The 20,083-nt window shown below is 39.0% G+C and overlaps 1 protein-coding gene across 4 annotated transcripts in view; it reads left to right on the forward strand.

Moving 5' to 3' along the window:
• PCGF3 (polycomb group ring finger 3) overlaps positions 1-20,083 on the forward strand; it is a 54,747-nt gene that overhangs the window by 10,584 nt on the left and 24,080 nt on the right. For 2 of the 4 annotated variants that reach the window (XM_051777525.1, XM_051777527.1), the window contains 2 exons: positions 15,324-15,366; positions 18,546-18,673. The exons of 1 other annotated variant lie outside the window; for it this stretch is intronic. The gene's annotated coding sequence lies outside the window, so the exon portion shown is untranslated. Of the gene's footprint in view, positions 1-15,323; positions 15,367-18,545; positions 18,674-20,083 lie in introns of those variants that run through there. One more of the 4 variants, XM_051777524.1, reaches the window with a different exon arrangement.

Consider the following 20,083-nt stretch of genomic DNA (forward strand, 5'->3'; position numbering starts at 1 on the left):
AAAACAAAACCACAAAGAAACCAACAACCTGAAACAACACAAAACAAACCCCCAAACCAAAACTCAACAAAACAGGAAAAGGTTTGATAATTGCAGATACTTTTTTATGTGAACTGTCATTTCATTGTGGAAGATAATGCGTGTTTTTGTTTGCTAGACATTTAACTTCTTCCCTCCATTCCTACATGTGTGCAGAACACTAGATCTAATGGTGACAAGAAGATGAAAATAAATGGAATGTGATGGCTTTAAAGGTATAATACTTTCTACAAGTTTTCAAACACTGTTATTCTGCTGAAAATACTGTGAAGCATTTTGAACTGGAATGTTGGAGCAATCTTCAGTCATTGACTGAGGTAATTCAGGCTCGAAAGTGTAATGGTTGTTTTACATGACCACACGTAGCAGCTTAAGGAAACTTCAGAGATGCCAGTCTCATGTCTCCATCATAATTTCATTAAGCCTTCCACAAGCATGAGTGGAATCTTTCCGTCTTGAAATGGGACTGATCCCAAATGCAAACATATTAAGACAAATTCAGAACATATGAAATGGGAGAGACATGGCCAATGAAATCTAGTTATGAGTGTCTTCTGTGTTTTGGTAGAAGATACTTTCAAACCTCTGTGCTTTCTGGTGTTTCTAATGGATAAACCATCTAATTGCTGAAAAGTTGAAAAGGTAAAAAACTGTTATGGCTGGGTTAGAATATCAGTAGTTTAGTGCTGCTCTTTATGTTCCTGTTCTGATTTATTATGATAAGAGTGGTATGGTCAGCATGTCAAAATAAACTCAGAGCTTAAAAAGCTGGAGTTTTACTGTATTGGAGGAATGGTTTTTTGTGCTTATTGGGTGAGTTCGGGTATTTTGCCCTGTCTTTACAATCCTCCTTTGTTCAAACCACTGTTTTTTCACTTTCTATTACCTGTTAATGTGTTAATTTCTTTTCTAATTCCTCTCAACTATTCCTTCTTCTACTAGTAGTTTACATGCTTTTGTCACTCTAATGGCACTCTAATGGCAGTCTTCATTTTAAGTGCTGTTTACATTGGGGGCTCTACTTTGAGTGCAGTTGACATGAGTACAAAGGGAGTAAAGGAGAGTTCTGCCAAGCTTGATTTGTCCAGGTTGCTGGTTTTCCTCTGCCTTTGTAGGGTTGACAGGAGCTTATTCATTGCCCTTGTTTCTGCAGAGGACAGAGGGCCCTGAGGGTTTTTTTGCAGTGCTGAGGAATAGAGAGTCTCGGAGTTTCTGGATAGTTCTGCAGCTCAGTTGCAGTTGATGGAAATGCCTTTTGGGCCTTCAGCACTGTGAGTGACTGTCCACTGTCTTTCAAGGGAAGTTTGTCACATGTAAGGAACGGTATCTGAAGGAAAGGCTTACCATGAGAAACACGGAGTCACATCCTCCTTCAGGCATCCCGCTTCTCCAGCATGGGGTCCTCCGTGGGCTGCAGGTGATATCTCTTCCATTGGACTCATTCAAGTGTCGTAGTCCCTTCAGCTCAAGTGCAGACCAACGTTCCAGCCTGTCCAGTACAGCAGCACAAAACATCAGCAACACCCTGGCCACCTGCCAGCCCAGGAGCATTGCCATGGCTGTTGTCAGAACATTCCCTGGCACAATTCAGTGAGGTGATCAGCAGTACAGCACTACAGCAAGCAGCAGAAGAAAAAAGCAGCCAATGACAAGCACTAGACTCTTAGTATACGGACAGGAAAGCCAGCCCCATAGCAAGCACAGGAGCCTGCTGATTACTAGCTAAACAGCACTAACAGCTGTAAATTCAATCTAGTACATCCCGATCAAATCCGTCATTATCTTGAACCGTTTTTGCCTGACAGCGCAAAAAAGGACTGTCCTGGTTTAAGCCCAGCCAGCAGCCAAGCCCCAGGCAGCCACTCTCTCACTTCCCCACCTGCAGGGTGGGAGAGAGAATCGGAAGGGCAAGCACTAGAAAACTTGTAGGTTGAGATAAACACAGTTTAATAAGGAAAGCAAAAACCACATACACAAACAAAGCAAAACAAGGAATTAATTCACTGCTTCCCACAGGCAGGCAGGTGTTCAGCCAACTCCAGGAGAGCAGGGCCCCATCATATGTAATGGTTACCGGGGAAGACAAACACTATCACTGTAAACATCCTCCCCCACCTTCCTCCTTCTTCCCCCTACTTTATATACTGAGAATGATGTCACATGGTCTGGAATATCCCTTTGGTCAGTTGGGGTCACCTGTCCTGGCTGTGTCCTCTCCCAACCTCCCATGTAGCCTCAACTTCCTCCGTGGTGCTACAGTACAAAAGCAGAAGAGGCCTTGGCTCAGTGTAAGCCCTGCTCAGCAATAACAATTACATCTCTATGTTATTAACCGTGGCTTCAGCAGAAATCCAAAACACAGCCCCATACTAGACACTGTGAAGAAAATTAACTCTACCCCAGCCAAAACCAGCACAAAGACTGATGCTTTTGTTTTGACAGCTGCAAGTCGCAGATCACATGGTCCTGATTTTGTGTTGCATTTTTGTCACCCTTCCTCCATGTTTTCACTTTGACAGTTGTATTTCTTTTGAGAGAGGAAAAAGCATGAAAAGTGTTTTCAAAACTGAAGTTTCAAGACTTCAAGTTAGGAGGTCTTGAGGGAATCAAATAGTGGAAGATATGGAGGACTGAACAGGTTTTGGTAGAAATAAAAACAGCTTTTGTGCTCTATTGATTAATATTCCGTTAAATATACTGTTAATGCTAAGTAAATAATGCAAGCTACCAGGTTTGTTTTCATATTTGCAGAGGTGAGGATTGTGTCTGAGGTAAGAAGGCTGCAGCAGCTAGTTCAAAGGAGACTGAGTAACTGTTGTATCATTGCTGCAATTTGTGTCTTAAAGAGCTGAACGTTAGAACAATGGGAAAGGTGTGAGCAGAGTGCATCCTAAAGCCCTCCCGGGGTTTTATGATTTTGCAAGGCTCCTTATCATTAGAGTTGTATGGTACATGGGTAGCTAACTTTATGTAAGTTACTATCCATACATTTGAATCCAGAAAAAATACAGAATACTTGCTAACCATTTGCAAGTTATGGGACAGTTCTAGCAACATTTCCTCATCCTTTGTTGTATTAGCACGGAGGCAATTATTGGATAAATCCGTGAAGTTGTAAAGCTTTGGTCACTGAATTGTTTTAACCAAAGTAATGGATATGTAATTTTTCAGGTCCTTTCAAATCTTTAAGTTTTGTTTGGATTAGTTGACCATCAGGTTAACTGTTATCTGGGCATAAACTACATAGGAACGTTAAAAAGGGATGGCTGGTAAAATGTGCATTCAGCTGAATTGTAGCACCTTTCTATTTCTTATCTGCTGGTAGCATCTGGCTTCTCAGTACAGAGTTCCATTTTGACAGCTACTGTTTTACTGCTGTGCCAATGTATCTGGACTAATACGTGCAGTCAGGTGACTGAAAATCTGAATTTTTAAAGACCTTTTCATAAATAACAAGAGGAATTGTGTTACATGAAGATTCTTCCTCTGTTTTTCATAAGTAGCTAATAGGGAAAATTGTTATTTCTGATAGAGATCTGTAACTACTTCTGATGAAGATGCAAAAATCCTAGTACTCAGGTTATGATACAGTTACTCACTAGGGATGCACGTTTTCCTTGTCTCTCTTGTTGATTTCTTGGGTTCTAGAATTGCATTTAACATTTTACGTAACTAGATGTGTTCACTGTAAGATTAAGATTTTTCAACAGTGAAAGTTAAAATATACAATATATAGGGGGAAGAAGGAAGGTGAAGATCACAAAAGCTTAAAGTTTTTTAAGAGCTGATGGCACAGGACCACAGTTCTTTGTGGTGAACCTTTCAAACCCTTGGTATCTTGCATGGATGGAGTCATGGACCAATCAGTGTAAATGTACACCATCAGTTCAAATGGCAACTGAAAACCACTTGGTGTTTTGAGTTGCCCATCTGTTCTGCAGAAGACTTTGTGAGGAAGACTACAGTCTGTTTCAGCTGTGGTTAAGACCTTAAATTACTTTCTCTGAAATGCATAGATATTAAACATTCAAGGAAATTATGTGGGTTCAGATAGCAGAGTTTCACTGAAGGTTTGGTTCTAAAGAACTTTCTTCTTCATGAGACTCAGGGCTTGTTTTGATCTCACACTTAAATTACTGGAAGTCAAGAGTCTCTTAGTCTCCTTTTGGTCCATGTGAAATGAAGTGCCCCTTTAATGACTTGTAAATTAGGTCTCTGAATTCTCAACAAGGAGGATGTTGGAACATACTATTCCAGTGTATGACAAATGTGTCTATACCATTTTGTCAAGACTTAATCTGGGATAGCACTCAAGAGCAGTCTTTTCTTCAAAAGCTGCCTGCCCCTAGCAGTGGTTTTGATTTCTGCTAATGAGCCAGATTGTATTTAGAGAAGATCTTAGTGATGTTCATTTATGAAATGAAGTTCACTCCTGCTATAATGCTATGTTTTTATAATATTTTTAAAGACTTCTAAAACCTTTGACACTTTTAAGACTTCTTCCCAGTTTTATCAGTGGTTGTAAATGCATGTTGATTGGAAATGATCTTTTACCCTCAGCCTGAAATAAAGAAAACAACAGAATGTAAAGAGTAATTTGAATGTAATTAAGCTAGTGATTTTTTGTCAGAAATGGTAAAAATGTTTAGTAGGGTAAAATCTGGCCAGTCAGACATTTTCATTCAAGCTGTCTTGCAGAAAATGTTAACTTCTTGTTGCACAGATACTCTTCTGTGCCCTAGTATTTGTTAGTTTCTTTTAAGAACTATGTCAAGAATCTGTCATGACCAACTCACGATATGAACAGCTAAGTATATTTTAATTGGAAGAGGTGTGTGGAATGGACCTGACTTAAGAGTTTTGAAGGAAGTGGTTTCACAGGCTGTGGAGCCAAGCTAATGGTGTGTTACTGCCAAACAAAGTTCAGTTTTTCACCATGCAGTGCATCCTCTTGCCTTGGGCATTCTCAAGTTCTCCGTTAACCTTCCTGTGAATAAATGGATTTAGCAGTCCAGCAGAAGACCATCTGCAGATTTATGAGTCATTGCCAAAGCATCCCTAAGCCTTGAAACAGCATTACCTGTCTGGAAGATGTTTTAATGAGACCTTATTAGGAGCTGCTTTGTACAGTATAGTGATGAAATTCTAAAGTTCTGCTAATCAAGACAGCTAGTTGGCAGTTAAGGAAATACATTTTCTAATGTAAAGTGCAACAGAATTTTTTTCTTGCAAGGAAATTTACTGACAATGTAATCTCTAAAAGTTTTTCTAAACAAAAGTTTCACTAACTAAATTGTATTTTAAATGTATGCCTTACTAATCTATATAGAAGAACTTTGTGCACATACAAGTATTATACAATAGACCACATACAGTAGTAAGTCCATTTGATTTAAAAAGATTCCCCAAAATAAAAATGAAGAATAATAGTATTGATATTTTAGCACTTTGAAACCATTAAATCACCTTTTCTAGTTGGATTATATTACAAATGTGTCAGATTCCTTTAGGTTTTCTATTGTTAAATGAAACATCTGCTTTGGGGCAGTGTTTTTGTGCTGTAGTTCTTCTCTGCTTATGCTACAGCTGCCTAAGCTCTACCAGCATGAAATGGAAATGGCTTACATTACCATAACATGATTTCTGATAGGTATGTGTGATGCTTGCTGTTAGTGAAAGCATTTGTGTGCAAATGGTTCCTGTGGAGGGCGAGGTACTGGCTAAACTTAAATACAAACTGTAGAGGTTTGAACGCGGCAGTCAAGTGAGTTTTAAAAACTCCACCCTTCTTATTAACATATGAGTGCAAAAGTTGCAAAAGATAATTCTTTGTCCTATGATTCTTTATAATCAATACCTTTTTCTCTGAGATGGTACTTAATTTGTTGGGGTGTGTGAAAGATGGGCATAAAATTCTTGGTAATAAAATTTTGTCCTATTTCTAAGTGGGCTTAATAGTGTAATAAACTGACATTATAGTTAAGTACACAGCCCTAATTTCAGTGATACTGAGTACAAGTAGAGCAGCTAAAACCAGTGCAAGACACCAAATTCTGAAAGTGTTTTATTGTTTTCAAACCCTTCTTGCCTCGCCCTTTCCCTTCCCTCTGCTTTTGTGCTGCTGACTCCTGCTCTGCCCACTACATTACTTGTCTCAGAGCTTAAAAGGAGTGAATGATTGAGAAGGCTGGAGTTGAAAAAGAGAAAATCCCATTTCCCTTAGCAGCTGGTGCTGCAGGTACAACGAAACTGAAGAGTTTCCATGCTGTTGCTGTAGGGCCACCTCATATGCTCACAGTCTGCAAGTCTCCAGGCACGCTGCTCATTGCAGATCTTCTGCCAGACACGTTTCCCACCAAGACACAGAACTTCGGTACAGTTCAAAAGTTTGAAATTCTGATCCAGAGTGATTAGAGTCTTGTGCTAATGTGCTTCAGAGTCTTGCATCTGAAATTTGACTGGCTAGCTACGTGCCCCCTAGTGCCTGATGTAGAAAAAGTTGATGTAGGACAAGGATGTCTTAAGTGATAAGAAATTTGTAACACTAAATGTCCCTGTATTTTTGTAGCGGTATGTTTACTGTCATTTCAAATGCCATTCAAGAAACCTAGAAAAGTTTAATCACCTTCTTTTCCCTTTTTTGAAATTTACAGGCTGGCTTTATGGTGTTAATAAGTAAGACCAAGACAATTTATGACTGTAGTGTACTGGAGGTGGCTGCTTGGAGATGAAAAAGCAAACCACCACATAAACAAACAACACCCCCCAAACCCTAATATTTTAATACACTTCAGTAAACTAATAGAAAAAAAAATAGCCTCTCTGAAAGCACTCTGAGAACTGGATTAATCTTCTGTTTTCTACATGTTTGGCAAGTTACAGGAATACATGATTTTTTATAATTTATGTTTCTTTCTCTAGGATGTTTTTGCCAGTAGCCAGCTCTTTTTTTTTTTTTTTTTTTTAAATCCTTCTTTTGTAACATAGCAGCAGTCTTTTGGATTAGTTTCAATAACTTTTAAGTATTGATTTGAAGATAGACATCATTTTACAATGAAATTTATATTGTAACTTATAAGCTCAATGTAGATCACTATAACTGCACTTAAAGTAGCTTTTTTAAAGTAGCTTTTTAAATTAATACTCTGAAAGAAAACAAAGTACCTATAAAAAATTCTCATATCATGTATTACTTTATGTTCATTATCAAGTTTTATTTCTGATAAGAGATGCCTGCCATCTGTTGCCACTTGAAAATCTTCCTATTGCTGAAATACGGGAATGTGATCTCTTCCTTAATTACACTTCCAGTATGTTTTGTGTGGATGTAATACATATTTATCCCTTATCTGACTGTAAGAAATGTTGAGGCAGTGGAAAAAGTGGAGGAGGAGGGATATGGGGAATAACACACTGGGGCTGACAGTTGTGATGGTAGGTGGGAAGCAATCAAGTAAGTAGGCCAGGTTGCATTTAGTGTGTATGTACACGTTTCTTACTTTAAAAATCTGCCATTCTCTTATTTTTCACTCTTATTACTCTTCTTCCTAAACAGAACCTTTAAAAATGCCAGCTCTGATTTAGTATTGATGCTTTATGCATATTAATGTAAAGCAATTTTTAATCATTGTTGCTTGACGTCAGGAGAACCTTAGTCTTGAATTTCTTTGCACTATGTCTGCTTTCGCCTTCAGAGCTGAAGGCAGCTAATGCCAAAATCTGTCTCCAGCTCTCTGTATAGATGCAGGGTGGTTAATTTCTGTCCTCTTTTGAATTCCCATTTGTACATTGTAAAGGCACTATCGTTTTCTTTCTTCATGACATAGTCCTGCAACAAAACTCTGTAGTGGGCTTCCATAACAAAGACTTTGAGAGGTTACAGGTGGTGTTTACGAGGGGGATTTAATAATGATTGTGCTGCAGATCAAAGAGTTGAGGGTATGACATTGTTTGCATTTGTTGATCTGGAGTTGGCAAAAGAAAAAACACACTTATTGTCATTTTTCCGAGTTTGCTGTGACCTTGCTGTATCAGGGGCAGCATCTTAGAGGAATTGTAAAAGCCTGAAGCTTTGTCTGGATCATTTAGTTAACTTTGCTTTTGTTTCCACCATCTCCCACTGTCTCTTAAGTAAGTAAACAAGGTGCATGATTACATTTCTACGTTATGTGAAGTGTTAGAGTATTACACATATTTGGGGACGTTTTTCTAAAGCCCTCCTAAACATAATTCTTAGATAGTTTATGCCTGGGTTTTCTTTACATCACATATTTTTAATTTAAATAACTGTTTTCTCCTTATCTTATAAGTAGCAGTCATAAGCCCTCTCAGCCCAGGATGTGATAGGTGAATGTAGGAAAGACAGAGGAGTTTTTTCATTCACAGACTGTGCCCTTCCAATTGTGATAACCCTTCCTGGTACTTGGTCCACTTTCATGCAATCCTTCCTTAATGTGTTCATCTAGAATTGAATATTGTTTCAGAAGATGCTTTACCAGTGCTTTACAAAATCGCACTGACAGCAGACCAGGCTGTGTCTATTGAAGTTGACCCCTGATAGGTTCTGAGTTAATCTCTATCTGATTATAGCTGCAGTAAATCTTGTTAATGTTTGGACGGAAGGCACTGCCCATGGGGGTTTTTAGTTTATACTGCTAAGTCATGGCGACTATGAGTTCAAATCTACAGTGAATCTAATAAAACTCAACATGTATCAAAAATGAAATGAGTCTCAATGCAGGGATGATGTCCATCTTCTTTGCAATGTTCTGTTACATTATTGGAAAGGTAAAGATGTAGATGTGTTTCTAAAGTAGAGTAATATACTGCATATTACAACTCTCTTTTCTTTTGCCATTTTACTAACAAAGAGAGAATTATTAGAGAAATAACAGTTAATTATTTTACTTAATTTTCAATATCTCTTCCTTAATTTTGTGCTTTGTAAGCATCTGTTGTCAGTTGAAAAGTTAAAGAAGAAAACTAATTGATAATTTGGGTACTTTTATTTGTCTCTGGCTGCAGACATTGAGGGATCTATTGTGCAACCATTTCTAGCTAAAATTTAACAAATAGTTTGTTCAGAACTCTAATACAGTCAATTTTAATGAAAACCCCAAATCTAGGTAATATATAAGAGAAAATATTTAAATAAAACCTTATATTAAAATGTCTTTGTATCCAGCCCTGGTATTAAACACATGTCTAGTAACTGAGATTTTTAAGATTAGTTGCCAAACTGAGATTGAATGGCTCTTTTTTGTTGGTGGTGATGGTTTGTTTTGTTTTAATTCACTTTCAATATGTTTATCATTTTAAAAGTAGTTATGTTTTGTGAATTTTTAAAAAAGGTTAATTCCTGTTAACATCTGGGAGGAGGTGGAGCTTGATGTTCCTCATTTCTTTCTTCAAAAGGAAATGACAGAAAATGTTATCAGAATTTGTATGAGGGGTGTAGGACCCAGTTTTGAGTCACTCAGTTTACTTCAACTCCATTGTTATTTCTCCTGCCTTACTGAAATCCTTTTTTTCCTCACTGTGTCTTTTACTAATGACTTCTAAGGCAGACATTTTGGCTGTTTTGACCATTTGTTGCAGGGCATATTTCATTTTTTGTGGACAGAAAAACAGGCATTTTATGGAAAATATCAGATACATCAGTCTCTAATCATACCATAAAAAAATAAGTATGTGCTGTGAGTAAAGAGTAAATGGGTAGGTTTAATTCTACTATGCCCTGACTATTGCTTCTACTTTATCTCAAACATTTTTGTCTGTTTTTACATGTCATTTGTTAACAGTGCTGTCTTTTCCTTTACACTGAAATGTAAAAGTGAATGTGTTTTGCTTTTTGGGGTGAACATTTCTTAAGCCACCCTAGTGCAACTATTAGTAATGCTGCGACTACACCCCACGTAGTTTCTCTTTAACCTGTTAGGCAAGTCTCAAAAAAGAGCAAAGTTCTCTTGAATGTACTAGATTAAAGAAATAAATACTACATGGTCATTTTCAGAGGATGTTTTCATGAAAGTGGTGTGATACTGAAGACTCCTCTTTGTTTTTTATTGCCTTACCATTAGTAATGATCCAAATTCTCTAAAATAACATAACAAATTTAATTTCAAATAAGTTGGCTGAAGATTACATTATTCATATTTTGCTTGGCTTGTCTACTTGTCTTGTCTTTTGATCATGAATAAATTGTTTAAAAATATAAGAGCAGTGTGAAATGGCTAGTGAATAGTAAGAATTTCTAACTTAAGAATCTGTCTAGCATAAAGCTCATCACTGAAGCAGTCTCTTGGGGAGCGATATTGAAGATCAAGTTATACTTACTATGTGTAAGAAATTTTACTACAGAAGTATTCAGAGAGATCCTTTTTAGTTTGCCAGGTGGTTGCAGGGAGGGAGAGAAGAAACATCTCACTCATTTGTCTAGTTATGGAACCAAGGCTAGAGATGGAAAAAAAAAAAAACCAAACCAACAAAACCAAAGCAGCCATTTCAGTTACCATCTCACATAGTCACTTTAAAACTAGGATTATAAGCTTTGGGGTTTTAATTTTTTTTCTCTAGTATTCGTGTGGGTATAGTAATACTCTTGTATGAATTAAAAACTTTAAGATGTCCGTCTTGATACTTTTACTTACTGTCTACAAAATAGTGTGGGTTTTTGGTCCTTGTTATTTTTTTTGTTTGTTTTATTTACTATTTCTTCAAAACTGTGCTTTAAACAAATAGACACAGACTTTGGGAATATTTCAAGGTGAAAAATGTGATAGCAGTCTAGAGCTTTAGGTACTGGTGCAGTTGTTCTCTTTCCACCTTTCCTTTTGCTTGGTTGTGTGACTCAGATTTTGTGAATGTGTTTTGTAGGCAGTGTTCTTGATGCCAGGAGACAGTACCTCTGACACAAGCCTCCGATAATTCAAGACACTGGGGAGAAATCAGTAACTTGCCTGCATTTTATGAAGTTATATCCTCTAAAGAAAACTTTTGATTTTTAGGGAATGGTGAAATATCCCGGCATGCCCACCCACCTCCACCTCCTCCCCACCTTCAAAAAAAACCCAAACCAAAACCCCAAGTATTGGGATATGTAAAAACAAAATAGGTGCTGATATTAGCTTGCTCTTGGAAAGTATGGTGACTTTCTAGTCCCTTCATAAATGATTAAGTACATTCTGATTACTGCATTATATAGGCCTTGTAATGTTCTAGTTTTTAATCTTGATTGACTGACCTGATCTCCTTCAGTGACAAGGTGACCTGCTTAGTGGGTGAGGGAAAGGCTGTGGGTGTTGTTTATGTGGACTTCAGTAGAGCCTTTGACACTGTTTCCCACAGCATTCTTCTGGAGAAACTGGCTGGTCATGGCTTGGGCAGATGTACTGTTTGCTGGGTAAAAAGCTGACTGGATGACCAAGCCTAGAAGGTGATGGGGAATGGAATTAAATCCAGCTGGCATCAGTCACAGGTGGTGTTCCCAAGGACTCAGTATTGGGGCCGGTTCGGTTTAATACCTGTATTGATGACCTGTACCAGGGGATCAATTGCACCTTCAGTCAGTTTGCAAACAGCATCAAGTTGGATGGGAGTGTAGATCTACTGGAGAGCAGGAATTCTCTGCAGAGGGATCTGGCCAGGATGGATCGATGGGCAGAGACCAATGGTATGAGGTTCAATAAAGCCAAATGTCAGGTCCTGCAGCTGGGCCAGAACAGCCCCGTGCAGTGCCACAGGCTGGGGGCAGAGTGGCTGCCCAGCGGAGGAGGACCTGGGGGTGCTGGTGAGCAGCAGCTGAACATGAGCCAGCAGTGTGCCCAGGTGGCCAAGAAGGCCAGTGGCATCCTGGCCTGTATCAGCAATACTGTGGCCAGCAGGACCAGGGCAGGGATTGTCCCTCTGTGTTTGGCACTGGTGAGGCCTCACTTCAACTTCTGGGTCCAGTTCTGGGCCCTTCTATTCAAAAAGGACATTGAGGTGCTGGAGCGTATCCAAAGAATGGCAGTGGAGCTGGTGAAGGGTCTGGAGCACAGGTCTGATGAGGAGCAGCTGAAGGAGCTGGGGTTGTTCAACCTGGAGAAGAGGAGACTCCATGGGCACCTTATTGCTCTCTACAACTGCCTGAAAGGAGGTTGTAGGCAGGTGGGGTTTGGCCTCTTCTGCCAAGTAGCAGGTGATGGAAAAAGAGGAAAAGGCCTCAGACTGTGGCAGGTGAGGTTTATATTGGATACGAGGAGAAATTTCTTTGTGAAAGAGTGATCAGGCATTGGACCAGGCTACCCAGGACAGTGGTAGAGTCACAAACCCAGGAGGCATTTAAAAGACATGGAAACATGACAGCTGGGGACATGGTTTAGTGGTGGGCTTGGCAGTGTTAGGGCAAACGGTTGGGCTCAGCGATCTTAAAGGTCCTTTCCAACCTTAATGATTCTATGATTCACTGATCTTTAATGAAATTAACTTACAACTGTGTTTTAAAATAGCGATTATGAAGGAACTGACATTGGGCTGTAATTGGCTAGAAATTCTGTGGAGAATGATTGGTCATAAAAGTCAGGCTGTTAACCACACCAGTTGTGGCAGGCAGGTAACTTGGGCTGGAATAAACGTGGGTAAAGAGGAATGAGGGGATTTAGGTCAGGCATGTGTAGATAGTTGGCTAGTCAGTACATGTACATTGGCTATGCCTAGTGTATGATCTGTGCCATCTCTTTTAGCTTCTTAAACACCTTTCTAACTCCTTCGAGGGTGAGGGGTGCTCTGTTCTGTGTGCAGGAGTGTCTGGGACCAGGGGGCCTGAGGGGCAACAACTGTGAGTCAGACCACGACTCAGGTGGCCCAGGATGCCAGCAGCTGGAGAGACAGGCACGAGTGGACGGAACAGCCATCAACAGGAGTGGGACCCCAGGTCACTGGAGCCCATGCATCCATGGGACCAGGAACTGGAGCAAATAAGGGTCTGGGTTGTTATGCAGCTGGAGTGGGGCTGCATGCAGGAGGGACTGTTCTTGGCTGCCAGTAACTGCAGAGGCTGGAGTGAGCGAAACCAAGTGCCAGACAAGGGGGTAGGACAGAGGCCTGTGTGTCCACAGCGGCAGCAATTACAGCGAGTGTTATTGCTGAAGAGCCAGCCAAGCCAACCTCCATGGACAGGTGAAGTGGCCAGGTGTGTGTGCATCTTCAAGGGGCTGACCAGGGGATGAGCTGGCTGTTGGAGTGACCCAGTGAGTCTGGCTGGCTACCAGGGACACCGTGGGATGTGGGAATCTCTATGGGCAACACTGCTGGTGAATGTGTGTTTTCCATTTCTTTTTTTGCGTGTTTTCAGTTATTAAGATACATACCTGCTTTACTGAAGTTAGGATACTGGTGCCATCTGGTGGTGTTAATAAATTGCCAGGAATGAAAAAAAACAACTCCATTGAGATGCGAGAAATTGCTGGCAGGATACTAAAAGAATGTAATTATGCTGTTGTATTAAGTCATAAAAGGCTGTACATGCACTCACAACTTGGCTTGCTAGACCAAATTTAATCTTTAATCTATTTCTTTCTGCTCAACAGAAAGGTTTGTTTCTAGTAGTTTCTTTTATTAAGCAGTGCTTTGCAAACACAACATAAAAGAGTTTTGTGGGAGTGAACAATATTTTAAAACTCAGTCTGAAAGACAGATTACTTCTCGTATTGCATTTTCCTAAACCCAGGGCAATGTTCTCATTGCTAATGTGTTTGAAGTCACTGTTTTCTTTTCTAAGTGGCTGGTAATCTGACAAATTGTCAAGAGCAGTCACAGCACTTGAGCAATCCTTTAAAGAAAATATTAGTACTCAATTCTGTTAGTGTGCACAGTAGCAAGTGTGGATCAGGATCAGTAGAACGATCTACTTGCCCAGTCTCCATCAACCATAAAAATGAACTGAATTTACCTGTCTTTAGCTTTTTTAGTGCATCACTGTCCTGCTGTAACCAGAGTATGAAGAATATGGCGATGATTTAGGACCAACTGGTTTAGGTTTTTTTTCCTCACAAATTGAATGCCGGTTTCTTCTTCCAGATTAATCGAAGTGTAGCCTTGTCCTCTTCAAGTAGCAGTGAGGGGAGACAATTCCTTTTGGAAGACTATTGCTTGAATTTTTGCTGGGATGTGTTCTTGGAACAGGGATAAACCTCTGAGTTGGTTTCTTCAGAAGCAGTGTCACTGACTGCTCTGATCTCCACATTTTGCTGCAAAAATGCCTTATGGAGTTTATTCTACTGTCTGTGTGCGAGGCTTTCCATCCTCAATGAAGATTTTTTTTTTGTGGGTTCCAACAAAAGAGCATCCTGTGCAACTCTGCACTGCTTTCAGTTAATAGAAATTTATTTCTTTGAATGCAGTCAAAGAAATTCACAGTGGAATTGCTAAGAGATTTTTACTTGTTCTGAAGTTCTTGTCTAGTGCTGTCATTAGTATCTTGTTGTGTCTTTGTATTTATAATTCCGTTAGCAGTATAACAGCAAAATCAGTAACTACGGGATATACCTTTGATTTTTTGGAGCAGGAAGATGAAACTGGTAGTACTCTTTACCTGTTTCTGTAACATCTGAACGTTCCCTGTAATGAATCAATAAGAAAAATTTCTTCTTCTGTCAAACTTACCTATTCATGTGAGATTGTGTCACCTTTAGCCAGGGGAGGAAGGTGTTCTTTTAACTATTTTTTTAAAAATATAATTTTATTCTGCAAAATGTCTAGAGATTCTGGAAACACAAATTATTTTTTGAAAGTATTTTTTGAAGATTAAAGTACAAAGAGCAGATTACTTGCAAATATAGCTTGAAAACTAAGAATACTGCTCATCTGGCTGTGGATTTTCAATCCAAAATATTTTCTTTTCTTGCAGACTAATCACTGTCTAGTCCATAAGTTGTACTTCAAAGTTTCTGCTTATTTATTTAGTTATTTTCCCTGTCATTTGTGAAGATAAGTAATTTCTTTTCATTTTGCAATCACATGGTGACAGGATTCCTTAGTTTTTTGAGTGATTTTTCCTTGTCTAAGTGTGTTCTTTCATAGGAGACTGTATCTCTTTTCTCCCTTTTTTTCCCCTGAGGATATAATTTTGACAGTCTTTTTCCCCTTTTCTTGCTCACAAATGCCTCTGCCCCACTTTTACCTTAAATTAATATAGATACCTAAATACTTTTAGGTGAATTTAGTGAGCTAAATATTTCTTTGTGGCAGCTTTATTTTGAGGAATTTTGGATGTTAACTTTCAGACTATTTTTCTGTCTTTTCAGGTCTCTGGATGGCAGACTCTGAAAAGAAATGCTGTTTTAAGAGGTATGCCTCATGTAGGCCAAAATATTCCAGACTAGTGTCTATATAAATGATAAGGCCATACTTTTGAGGAGTCCCTCTGCTGGTCCTCTCTGTAATCTTGCATGAATAATAGTTTTCAGCGCTGAAATCTGTCTGAAAGGTGAAAGCTTGTACAGAGATATGCAGGGTTGTCTTAGTGGTGACACGATTTTAGTAGAGAGACCTGGAATACATTACTTTTTGCTTGATAATCTTGATAACTGCCTTAGTGGATGAAGTGGATGAAGCATGAACAAAATGAGTTGACTTTCTGATGTGTGCATATCCCTCCCAGCCTCTCCTGACTCTGTGTGTGGATTTTTTTGTTCGCTTGTTTTTTAATTGGGAATATATTCCACATGCTTTTGTAGTTGTCTTCACCCACTTCCCTTCAGTGTAATATAAGACTCAGCAGACAGTAAGAAGCTGACACCATGCCAGCAGTGTGGTTTAAAATAGTGTCAGCTGGAACCAATATGAAGAAATACTAGTATTTTTGCAAATTATGATTTTTTTTTTCATACTAGCTGAATGTTTGGAACATTTTCTGTTGTTTTTTGGGATTTCATGTTCCAGCACTTAAGGAAACTACCTCTTCTCTCTCCATTGTTGGTATATTGCTTCTGAGTAATTTGTTGCTTGGCAGCTGTTAAGAAAACAATCTCTTCAAAATGGAATTCTTCTACTAGGTCTGCCATCTGTTTCAGGGTTCCTAAGTGGCAGATCTTAGAAAAGGCTCCCCTTTTCATTTATTTATTTTAAACAGGCCCTCTTAATTCTTTTTTAGACACTTAAGAAGGGTTCTAGCTTCTCTAAAGAGCAGTACAGTGCTGATTCGTTTTTTTCTGACTCAAAACAGTTCCCAGGATGAAGTGCTAACAACTTGGGTTAAAAGTGGCTCTTCAGCTATTGACTGAGATTTTGGTGTTACTGGGTTTTGTGCAGTATTTACAAACTCCTAAAGAAAGAGGTGCTAAGAGTCAGGGAAGACTTTATTACTGCTCTTTTCAAGACAGCCTGTGGATGGAAATCAGGATGATGGTGCTACCCTGTTCCTGGAGGTGCACTCTTGTAGGATGAGAGGCATTGTACCAAGTTGCAATGCAGGACATTTCTATGAGACAGTAGGAGCATTCGTGCCAATGAGGGTGGTCAGACCCTGGAACAGGTTGCCCAGAGAGGCTGTGGAGTTTCCTTTCTTGAAGGTTTTTTGAGTGGAGTGGGAGTATGTCCACAGTAACTCAATTTATGTGGTCTTGCTTTAAGTAAAAGGCTGAATTAGAGCAGCTTGGAGAGGTTACTCCATTACATCCATGGCATCATCCTGTGAATTTATGTAACCTGCTGATGGGATGCTTTTTTTGCACTTTACATTTTCTGGAAAAACAGTTGAGGCTCAGGTTTCTATGTTTTGTTGTGTTGTGGTGTGTCTTTTTTGGGGTGGGCTTTTTTTTTTGGTTGGTTGGGCATTTTTAAGCAGCATTTGTTGAGTTGAGAAATGTTTTGTGATTATAGAATTGAGGAACAACTTCTTCCTATTCCACAACCTGTTTTGAGGGAGAAGGATTGTGCTTTGGCTCAAATGTTCACTTGTTGGCTACGTATAGAGTAAGACTCTTAAGTTTTTTTTATCAAATGTCACTGTTCAGTCAGTGATTTTAGTCTCAAAGTTATCTGCAGTTCTTACAAGTTGGAGATTGCTTGCTGTTGTAGGTTACTATTTGAGCAGGTAAATCTGTTCAGAACTCATGGGATTCTGTGTCATACAGATTTTCCTTTCCTGACTTTGACTCTCTAAAAACTAAATCAAGGTCTGACATTTCTGTTGTCCACTAACAGCCATGGAGGTTTAATGGCAGGTTCAAATAGTCTGTTCTAGAGGCTTGCTATTCATACTAAATCCTGCACAGCCTAGTGAGTTCATAAAGTCTCTGTTAAAAAGGAAGTCTCAATTTGGGGATGCATTTTTGTTTTGGTTTTGTAAAAAATTTTTGGGGAAGAAGACATCAGCCTAGCTCGTGCTTTGGAAAAGTAAACTTGCCATCTCCTCCTGTTATTCCTTCAAGCTAATGTGTGTGTGACTTTAACATGAGCCTGATTCTGTGAGTTTTCTTTTTAAAGCAACCAATTTTAGATGTTGAGGTCATACTGACTTCATTGATCTGATGTCTCTGTGATTATGACTGGGAAACAGTTGAGATAGTCAAAATAGTACAAGTTCAGCTTATATATGACATGGATAGGCTGAGGTAGTGTGATAGTGTAGTGAGTTTATAGGTTCATACAATAATTCAGGTTGGAAAAGACATCAGGAGATCATGTCTGGTAACAAGCAGCAGGACCTGAGGCATGAAGCCGTGTCAGGGGACATTCAGGTTAGATACTGGGGAAAGGTTCTTCACCCAGAGAGGGTGGTCGAGCACTGGAACAGGCTCCCCAGGGAAGTGGTTACGGCACCAAGCCTGACAGAGTTCAAGAAGAATTTGGACAATGCTCTCAGACACATGGTGGGATTGTTGGGGATGTCCTGTGCAGGGCCAGGAGTTGGATTTGATGATCCTTGTGGGTCTCTTCCAGCTCAGGTTATTCTGTGTAATCCAGTTGGTTAAAGCAGAGTAAGCTGAGGTCAGACCAGGTGGCTCGAGGCCTTATCCATATGCCTGAACAGTTCATGCTCTTAAGCTACAAGGTTGCTTGGGAATGTGTGTTCAGAGGTGGACTTCTGGACTTTTATTGTTTTTCTGTTTGGGGTTAGATTACTTGTTTCGGAAGCTTATGCATTCATTTTCAGCTTTCTTTTCAGCATGTCACTACTTGAGAAATGGGAAGATGAGTTCTGTGGAGACCACCTGGAGTTCAGATTTGAAAAAAATCTCATTCCCGTTTTCAAAGGGAAAGTGTTTAAGGGAGATGTGTATTTGTCTAGAAAACAGAAAAGTAGGTTGGGTGGTTCTTAGTCAAACTTGATGTTTTGGTTGTTGTGTAGTCTTGCTGTTTTGTTCTAATTTGTATGAGATTACTGATATGGATTAATTGCATGTGCAGAAGCTGTCAGTAGTCTAAGCAGAAGGATGTCACTTCATTCACAGTTGTTCAGAGGAATCCAGTACCTGGTAAACATGCTTTTCTTTCTTTCTTTATGTTATTACATGTTAATATAGTAAAAGTAGCTCCTTGAGAGTGCTACCTAAATAACAAAAACAGATGCTGAGACGTCTGAAGGATACTGAGATTTTTCTCGAGAGAGAGGTCTTCTCGTATTCCTGGGAGGCCAGCAGTTAAAAAAAAAGTAAGTAGGTTTTTAGTTGCTTGTTTGATAAACTCAGTATTTCAACTGACATTTTCAGGGTGATTGGACTGATGTAAAGTCTAAAAATATTTAATAAATATTTTTTTAATTCATTATTGTACTAATAATGTTGAAATAACGTCTGTAAAACAGTTAAGATGGAGTTAAGATGACATAGAAATAGGACTTGACGTATCATTTATGATATACTTGTCAGCATTCATGTCTTGGAAGTTCTTTGTGACTTCTACTTGCTTCTAATCTCCAAATCTAATCCCTGTTTTTTCCCCCTACAGCAGTGTCCTTTAGAGTGTATATGGTTACCTGAAATGAATGTTTGGTGTGGGATTTTTTTGGTGGGGCGATAAGAACTTGGCTGTCTTATATGATAAAAGTGGCATTTAACTTTTGTTTGGCAGTAGGTTGTAGGAACATGGGAATGTTGGGACTCCTTCCCAAGAGCAGATATGTGGTTCAAATAGAATATCTGGGCAGATAGTTGGTCTGGTCCAGACAGGAACATGAAAGACATCCTGTATTAGCCATCTACCCACATGGAGAGTTTCTTCTTAAGCTCTGTGAATGGTAACTTAGCTTTGCATTTCATAGTATGACTGCGTATAATTTTCAAATGCAATAATAATGAGAAAAAAAATAGTTGGTGGTGAAGTTTGCAATTACATTCCATTTCCTCTGAAGTGATACAGAACGGGCAGGTGATAAATGTGGAATTACTTTGCATAATGTGGAATTACTTTATGGTTTCAATTTGTTGCTGTGATTAATGAATTTAATTTCTTATATGGGGCTGTAACATTAGTCTTTCTATTCTTTCTTTATATATTTCATTAGTTCTGCTAAAACTTTTTTTGTGTTTCCCTCTAGAAAGCAACAAGTTTTCTGCAGAGTATGAGTATTTAAGTATACTGTCTAACTGAACAGACATCTTGGTAATACACCAGTTTGTTGTGAGCTTATCTCTGCCTTTCTGTATACATACGAACTAGTCTGATTTGGGGTTTTTTAAGTTTTATTTTTTTTAATTTTTTAATTTTTAACAAGTCCTGTTGTAACAGGTAACTGTTTGGAAAAGCAAGTGAGACATTCTAATTGTCTTCTTTTTCTTAAGACTAAAGGGCGTGGGTCACAACTGCACAAGATGCAGGCTAAAACAAAGTCTGACACTGACAGTTTGCTTACAGACCTTAAAAAGTTGAATTGCTTGTTGGAGATTCAAGCTGTGTTGAAGCTACCATGTTGGACCTCTGCATGAGCAGAGAAGAGATCCTTCTCATGTTTTAGCAGCTGCAACACAGTAGCGTGGGACAGGCTTCTGGAGAAATCTCCTACTGTAGGTTTTATCATGTTTTGAAACTGTAGTGTCTTCTGCTCTGGAAAAACCTGTTCCCT

The sequence above is a fragment of the Manacus candei genome, unplaced genomic scaffold (assembly GCF_025592945.1).
Source record: "Manacus candei isolate 608988 ecotype Guabito, Panama unplaced genomic scaffold, ASM2559294v1 h1tg000010l, whole genome shotgun sequence".
Classification (NCBI taxonomy): Eukaryota; Metazoa; Chordata; class Aves; order Passeriformes; family Pipridae; genus Manacus; species Manacus candei.